An 8,424-nucleotide genomic window follows, 5' to 3' on the forward strand; every position below is an offset into this window, starting at 1 on the left:
GCATGAGGTGGCCAAAGCAGTGGAGTTTCAGCTTTAGCATCATTCCCTCCAAAGAAATCCCAGGGCTGATCTCCTTCAGAATGGACTGGTTGGATCTCCTGGCAGTCCAAGGGATTCTCAAGAGTCTTCTCCAACAACACAGTTCAAAAGCATCAATTCTTCAGTGGTCAGCTTTCTTCACAGTCCAACTCTCACATCCATACATGACCACTGGAAAAACCATAGCCTCGACTAGATGAACCTTTGTTGGCAAAGTAATGTCTCTGCTTTTGAATATGCTATCTAGGTTGGTCATAACTTTCCTTCCAAGGAGTAAGCACCTTTTAATTTCATGGCTGTAATCACCATCTGCAGTGATTTTGGAGCCCAGAAAAATAAAGTCTGACACTGTTTCCACTGTTTCCCCATCTATTTCCCATGAAGTGATGGGACCAGATGCTTAGGTCTTACTTAGCTTTGATTTCTAGCCAATTATAAAATAAGTAAAGAGAAAGTCCTGATCACTTAATTACTGTCATAAGGGATAACTATGTCCCAGTTCACATTTTTTTAGGATTACTTTTATTTTCTCCTCATAATCTTACACATTTGTTCTTATTGTTGTTTCTTTTTTTTTAATTTTATTTTATTTTTAAACTTTACATAATTGTATTAGTTTTGCCAAATATCAAAATGAATTCGCCACCGGTATACATGTTTTCCCCATCCTGAATTCTCCTCCCCATACCATCCCTCTGGGTCATCCCAGTGCACCAGCCCCAAGCATCCTATATCCTGCATTGAACCTGGTCTGGTGATTCATTGCTTATATGATATTATACATGTTTCAATGCCATTCTCCCAAATCTTCCCACCCTCTCCCTCTCCCACAGAGTCCATAAGACTGTTCTATACATCAGTGTCTCTTTTGCTGTCTCGTACACAGGGTTATTGTTACCATCTTTCTAAATTCCATATATATGCATTAGTATACTGTATTGGTGTTTTTCCTTCTGGCTTACTTCACTCTGTATAATAGGCTCCAGTTTCATCCACCTCATTATAACTGATTCAAATGTATTCTTTTTAATGGCTGAGTAGTACTCCATTGTGTATATGTACCACAGCTTTCTTATCCATTCAGCTGCTGATGGACATCTAGGTTGCTTCCATGTCCTGGCTATTATAAACAGTGCTGCGATGAACATTGGGGTACACGTGTCTGTTTCCCTTCTGGTTTCCTCAGTGTGTATGCCCAGCAGTGGGATTGCTGGATCATAAGGCAGTTCTATTTCCAGTTTTTTAAGGAATCTCCACACTGTTCTCCATAGTGGCTGTACTAGTTTGCATTCCCACCAAAAATAATCACCAGTGTTTTATAGTTTTCTATATATATACAGGTCTTTAGTTTCTTTAGGTAGATGTATTCCTAAGTATTTTATTCTTTTTGTTACAAAGGTAAATGGAATTGTTTCCTTAATTTCTCTTTCTATTATCTCATTATTAGTGTATAGGAATGCAGGGATTTCTGTGTGTTGATTTTATATCCTGCAACTTTACTATATTCATTGATTAGCTCTAGTAATTTTCTGGTGAAGTCTTTAGGGTTTTCTATGTAGAGGATCAGGTCATCTGCAAACAGTGAGAGTTTTACTTTTTCTTTTCCAATTTTGATTCCTTTTATTTCTTTTTCTTCTGATTGCTGTGGCCAAAACTTCCAAAACTATGTTGAATAGTAGTGGTGAAAGTGGGCACCTTTGTCTTGTTCCTGACTTTAGGGAAAATGCTTTCAATTTTTCAGCATTGAGGATAATGCTGGGCATACACACCAAGGAAACCAGAATTGAAAGAGACACGTGTACCCCAATATTCATTGCAGCACTGTTTATAATAGCCAGGACATGGAAGCAACCTAGATGTCTATCAGCAGCTGAATGGATAAGAAAGCTGTGGTACATATACACAATGGAGTATTACTCAGCCATTAAAAAGAATACATTTGATTCAGTTATAATGAGGTGGATGAAACTGGAGCCTATTATACAAAGTGAAGTTAGCCAGAAAGAAAAACACCAATACAGTATACTAACGCATATATATGGAATTTAGAAAGATGGTAACGATAACCCTGTATGCAAGACAAGAAAAGAGACATAGATGTATAGACATAGATGTATAGAACGGGGAGAGGGAGAGGGAGAGGGTGGGATGATTTGGGAGAATGGCATTGAAACATGTATAATATCATATAAGCAATGAATCACCAGACCATGTTCAATGCAGGATATAGGATGCTTGGGGCTGGTGCACTGGGATGACCCAGAGGGATGGTACGCGGAGGGAGGTGGGAGTGGGGTTCAGGATGGGGAGCACGTGTACACCTGTGGTGGATTCATGTTGATGTATGGCAAAACCAATACAATATTGTAAAGTAATTAGCCTCCAATTAAAATAAATAAATTTATATTTAAAAAAAAAGAAAAATAATCAAGACTCTGATATCAGTCCTGCCTCTGCTCTATGAATATTTCTATTAGCTGCACCACTTGAGACAATAACAAAGTGTTTAGTATTTACATTATATATGTAAATTTCATAAATTTATGAATGAACTTATAAAAAATGAGATTCATTTTGATATTTGGCAAAACTAATACAATTAAGTAAAGTTTAAAAATAAAATAAAATTAGAAAAAAAAACCACATTGAACACTAAAAAAAAAAATTAAAAAACATAAAATTGTTTTGGGTTAAAAAAAAATAATAAATAAATAAATGAGATCCAGTTGATCTTTAAGAATGAAAACTGTCTTAATCAGTGCCTTTGTGTGAGTCTGTAACCTACTCAATTTAATTTTATTACCTCTGTGCCTTCTTCTTCTTAATTGTTCATACATTTTTAAGGAATATCTACCATAAAATAGGGGCTTCCCTGATAGCTCAGTTGGTAAAGACTCTGCCTGCAATGCAGGAGACTGCATTTGATTCCTGGGTCAGGAAGATCCACTAGAGAAGGGATATCCTACCCCCTCCTGTATTCTTGGACATTTGTTGTGGCTCAACTGGTAAAGAATCCGCCTGCAATGTGGGAGACCTGGGTTCGATCCCAGAGTTGGGAAGATCCCCTGGAGAAGGGAAAGACTACCCACTCCAGTACTCTGTCCTGAAGAATTCCATAAAATATATTGGGTAAAATATATTACCATATATGCATTACCATAAAATATATTGCATTTTTTTTCATTTTTATTCATTTATTTTTGTGTTTTCATTTAAGAAACAGTAAAGGTGGCATTTTGGGAAGAATCGTGCAGATGCATGAGCCTTAACCATGTACAAATTTGTATAACAATCACAATCAGCATACAGAACAATTCCATCACCCCATAAAATCTCTCATGCGACTCTTTCATACTCACACCATTACCAGTCTCTGGCAACCACTAATCTTTTCTCTGTTACATTCTTAAGTTCTATCTTAAGAATGTCATATAAATGGAATTATAGAGTAGACAACTTTTTGAAACTGACTTCTTTAACTCATAATGTCAGCAGTTAAGCAAGAAGTTCTTAGATGTGATACCAATAGGATAGTAAATAAAAGAAAATTAATAATAACAAATTGGACTTCATAAAAATTTTTGCATTTCATATGTGAAAGACATAGAATTGATGCTTTTGAAATTGATACAGAATTGATATTAATGCTTAATATGTGAAAGTCGAAAAATTGATGCTTTTGAACTGTGGTGTTGGAGAAGGCTCTTGAGAGTCCCTTGGACTGCAAGGAGATCCAACCAGTCCATCCTAAAGGAAATCAGTCCTAAATATCCATTGGAAGGACTGATGCTGAAGCTGAAACTCCAATAACTTTGGCCATCTGATGTTAAGAACTGACTCCTTGGAAAAGACCATGATGCTGGAAAAGATTGAAGGCAGGAGGAGGAGGGGATGACAGAGTATGAGATGGTTGGATGGCATCACCAACTCAATGGACATGAGTTTGAGCAAGCTACAGGAGTTGGTGATGGACAGGGAAGCCTGGCATGCTGCAGTCCATGGGGATCACAAAAAGTTGGACATGACTGAGCAACTGAACTGAACTGAACTGATGTGAAAGACATTGTTAAAATAATAAAAAGATAAGATATAGACCCGGACTATACCATATATCTGACATATCATGTATCTGACAAAGGAAGTGTATCTATAATTTATTTTAAATTTAATAGTGTCATAAACAGCCTGTTTTAAAAGTGGCCAAAACTCACAGAAGAAATAATTTTTATTTTATTATTCAAAGTTAAAAAGCAATTTACAATGTACAGTTTGAGTTTTTAAGATTTTTCCTCTTTTTCCAAATATCAATATTAAATTTCCTAATAGATGCTTTTATTCAACTATTATTGATCCATCTAATAAAACCCTTCACAGTTTTTCTAAAGCTGTATTAGAATAACTGAATGGTTGAAACAAATGTTGTTCTCACATTGCAGACTTATGATACTAAATGGCAAAAATGATTAAATTAAATGTATAAACCTAGAGATGAATTGCATTCTATATAACAGAGCACTTTTAAGAAATTATAAATTATTTCACTATTTCCAGATGTATTACCTCTTTCAACGTCTTCATATCTCCATATTTGTCTGTGCGTGTGTGTGTGCGTGTGTGCATTTGTTACTCACTTAGATGTGCCTGACTGTTTGTAACCCAATAGACTGTAGCCTGCTAGTCTCCTCTGTCCAAGGAATTCTCAGGGAAGAATATTGGAATGGGTAGCCATATCCTTCATCAGGGGATTTTCCCAAACCAGGGATCAAACCCAGGTCTCCTGAATTATAGGCAGATCTTTACCATCTGAACCACCAAGGAAGTCCATCTCTATCTTTAATACATCCTAATTTACAGCTATTTTGACCTTTCCATTATTTTGAGAATTACAAATGCTTCTAACTAGACAACCTAACACAGTAATTATATAAGGAGATCTATTAGTTTGATTCAGTTCAGTTCAGTCGCTCAGTCATGTCCAACTCTTTGCGACGTCATGGACTGCAGCATACCAGGCTTCCCTGTCCATCACCAACTCTCAGAGTTTGCCCAAACTCATGTCCATTGAGTCAGTAATGCCACCCAACCATCCTCTGTCATCCCTTTCTCCTCCTGCCTTCAATCTTCCCCAGCAACAGGGTCTTTTCAAATGAGTCAGTTCTTCACATCAGGTGGCCAAAGTATTGAAGATTCAGCTTCAGCATCAGTCCTTCCAATGGATATTCAGGCCTGACTTCCTTTAGGATGGACTGGTTTGATCTCCTTGCAGTCTAAGCGACTCTCAGAGCCTTCTCCAACACCACAGTTCAAAAGCATCAATTCTTCATCACTCAGCTTTCTTTATAGTCCAATTCTCACATCCATATATGACTACAGGAAAAACCAAAGCTTTGACTAGACGGAGCTTTGTTGGCAAAGTAATGTCTCTGCTTTTTAATATGCTGTCTAGGTTGGTCATAACTTTCCTTCCAAGGAGCAAGAGTCTTTATTTCTTGGCTGCATTCAGCATCTGCAGTGATTTTAGAGGCCCCCCCCCCAAATAAAAGTCTGTCACTGTTTCCACTGTTTCCCTATCTATTTGCCATGAAGTAATGGGACCAGATGCCACGATCTTAGTTTTCTGAATGTTGAGTTTTAAGCCAACTTTTTCACTCTCCTCTTTCACTTTCATCAAAAGCTTTTTAGTTCTTATTTGCTTTCTGCCATAAGGGTGGTGTCATCTGCATATCTGAGGTTATTGATATTTGTCCCGGCAATCTTGATTCCAGCTTGTGCTTCATCCAGCCCAGCATTTCGCATGATGTGCTCTGGGTATAAGTTAAATAAGCAGGGTGACAATATACAGCCTTGAATAACGCCTTTCCCCATTTGGAAACATTCTGTGTTTCCATGTCCAGTTCTAACTGTTGCTTCTTGACCTGCATACAGATTTCTCTGGAGGCAGGTAAGGTCATCTGGTATTCCCATCTATTGAAGAGTTTTCCAGTTTGTTGTTATCTACACAGTCAAAGGCTTTGGCGTAATCAAAAAGCAGATATTTTTCTGTAACTCTCTTGGTTTTTCTATGATCCAATTGACATTGGCAATTTGATCTTTGGTTCCTCTGCCTTTTCTAAATCCAGCTTGAACGTCTGAAATTTCACAGTTCAATACTGTTGAAGCCTGGCTTGGAGAATTTTGAGCATTATTTTGCTAGCGTGTGTGATGACTGCAATTGTGTGATAGTTTGAACATTCTTTGTCATTGCCTTTCTTTGGGATTGGAATGAAAACTGACCTTTTCAGCCCTGAAAACTGCTGAGTTTTCCAGATTTGCTGGCATATTGAGCGCAGCAGCTAACAGTATCATCATTTAGGGTTTGAAATAGCTCAACTCCAATTCACCTCCATTAACGTCTGTGGTGATGCTTCCTAAGGCCCACGTGACTTCACATTCCAGGTACTGGCAGCACTGGTTTCCTCTGAGGCCTGTCTTTTTGACTTACAGATGACTGCCATCTTGCTATCTTTTCACAGGTCATCCCTCTGTGTGCAGGTGTCCCTTGTATTTCACCCTCCACGTCCTAATCTTTTTTTCTTATAAAAACACTAGTCAGATTAGATTTGGGCCCTAACACCCTTATAGTTAAAGTAATTACTTTTTGAAAGGCCCTATCTTTGAACAGAGTCATATTCTGATGTATTGGAGATTAAGACTTCAACAGATGAATTTAGGGGGCACACAATTCAACCTGTGCTAGAAGATATAGTAGGCAAGCATGTGTTGTGTTTTTCATACTAATACATTAAGTGGAAATTGTGAATTATTTGCTTATTTTACATTTGACCAATAATGTTAAGGAAATCAGTCCATTCTTTCTACGCTGATTTTCCAACATCACATAAGGATATTTAACATTGGCATTAGCTAATTGCACATAGGATTTCAAAATAATATTAATTTTAACTGTAAAACTATATTTAAAAATAAAAATCCAGGTACAATTTTATATAGCATTAAACACCCAAAATTTGGCCTATCAATCACAACCTTTCAGGATTCTACCCTTTCTCTCAAATCTTAATTCTATAAATAATAGAGAATTCACTCTATGTAAGTGGATTACTTTTTTAAAATGAAATGGAAAAGTTTGAAATATATTTAAAACTGCTTAATGTTTTGAATTAAGCTGTGGATCTTTTATAAACTGTTTCAAAAATAATTTTCTCCAAGTATATCAATTTAATTTAGAAAATATTAATGATAAATTTAAAACTGAAAGATGAACTAGACCAAACTACCCTACATCAGAGTATGAAAATTATTAGTCTATGGTTTTATTTATAAAATTTTCCAGCCCACACTAATCTGCATGTCCATGGCTAAGATCCCAGAATAATAATACATTCATTTGCATTAATTTTCTACAGTGGATTGTATTGATTCTGGCTCTCATACAATAGCAAAAATAATTTTATATGCATACTTTTAATATTATAATTCACCCTGACTCTAAACTAATCCATTGTCAACTAATGAGGCCACCATTTATCTAACACAATTAAAACAAATCTTTTTTATAAATGAAAATTCTGTGTCTATATATATATATATGTATGCTGCTGCTGCTGCTGCTAAGTTGCTTCAGTTGTGTCCGACTCTGTGCGACCCTGTAGATGGCAGCCCACTAGGTGCCCCTGTCCCTGGGATTCTCCAGGCAAGAGTGCTGGAGTGGGTTGCCATTTCCTTCTCCAACACAAATAGCCTAATCTGGCATAAATTAAACTCCCTGGCTGGCACAGCAATTACAAGTGAGGAAATATTGTCTCCTTATAAACATAGTAAACAATGTATGGTTTTGACCTAGATATTTAGTAGTAAAACACAGAACAAAAAACTCTGAAGAGAGTCTATAGTATCATTTGTGAGCACAGACAGATTCCATGGTTCATCCTTCCAAGGAGAAGTTTCAAAATTGATATGCAAGTAAATGGAGCCCATATGGAGACAAACTGACTTGCTAAGGAAGCTAGAGTTTCTGGGCAGGACTGAGAGACGACAGAATGGCAGAAAAATAGCCCCAGTAATCTTCTTAGGGGTTTCCTTCAGGTTGCCTGAATTCTTAACTGCACATGAATATCAACAGACTCTAAGAGGAATAATAGAACAACTACTGGCAGGTAGGAAATGAACAAAAATTTCAGAAGTGAACAGTATGGGAAGAAGCATTGGCGTTCTGAGCTAGCTACAAAGGCTAATATGCATGTGCATATATACATACATAAATTAAAATGGCTCAGCAGTTAAGAATCTGCAGTGTAAGAGACTGAGGAAACATGAATTTAATCCCTAGTCAGGATGATCCCCTGGAGAAGGAAATGGCAACCCACTTCAGTATTCTTGATGGGA

The sequence above is a fragment of the Bison bison genome, unplaced genomic scaffold (genome assembly GCF_000754665.1).
Source record: "Bison bison bison isolate TAMUID 2011002044 unplaced genomic scaffold, Bison_UMD1.0 scf7180017864149, whole genome shotgun sequence".
In the NCBI taxonomy this organism is placed as follows: Eukaryota; Metazoa; Chordata; class Mammalia; order Artiodactyla; family Bovidae; genus Bison; species Bison bison.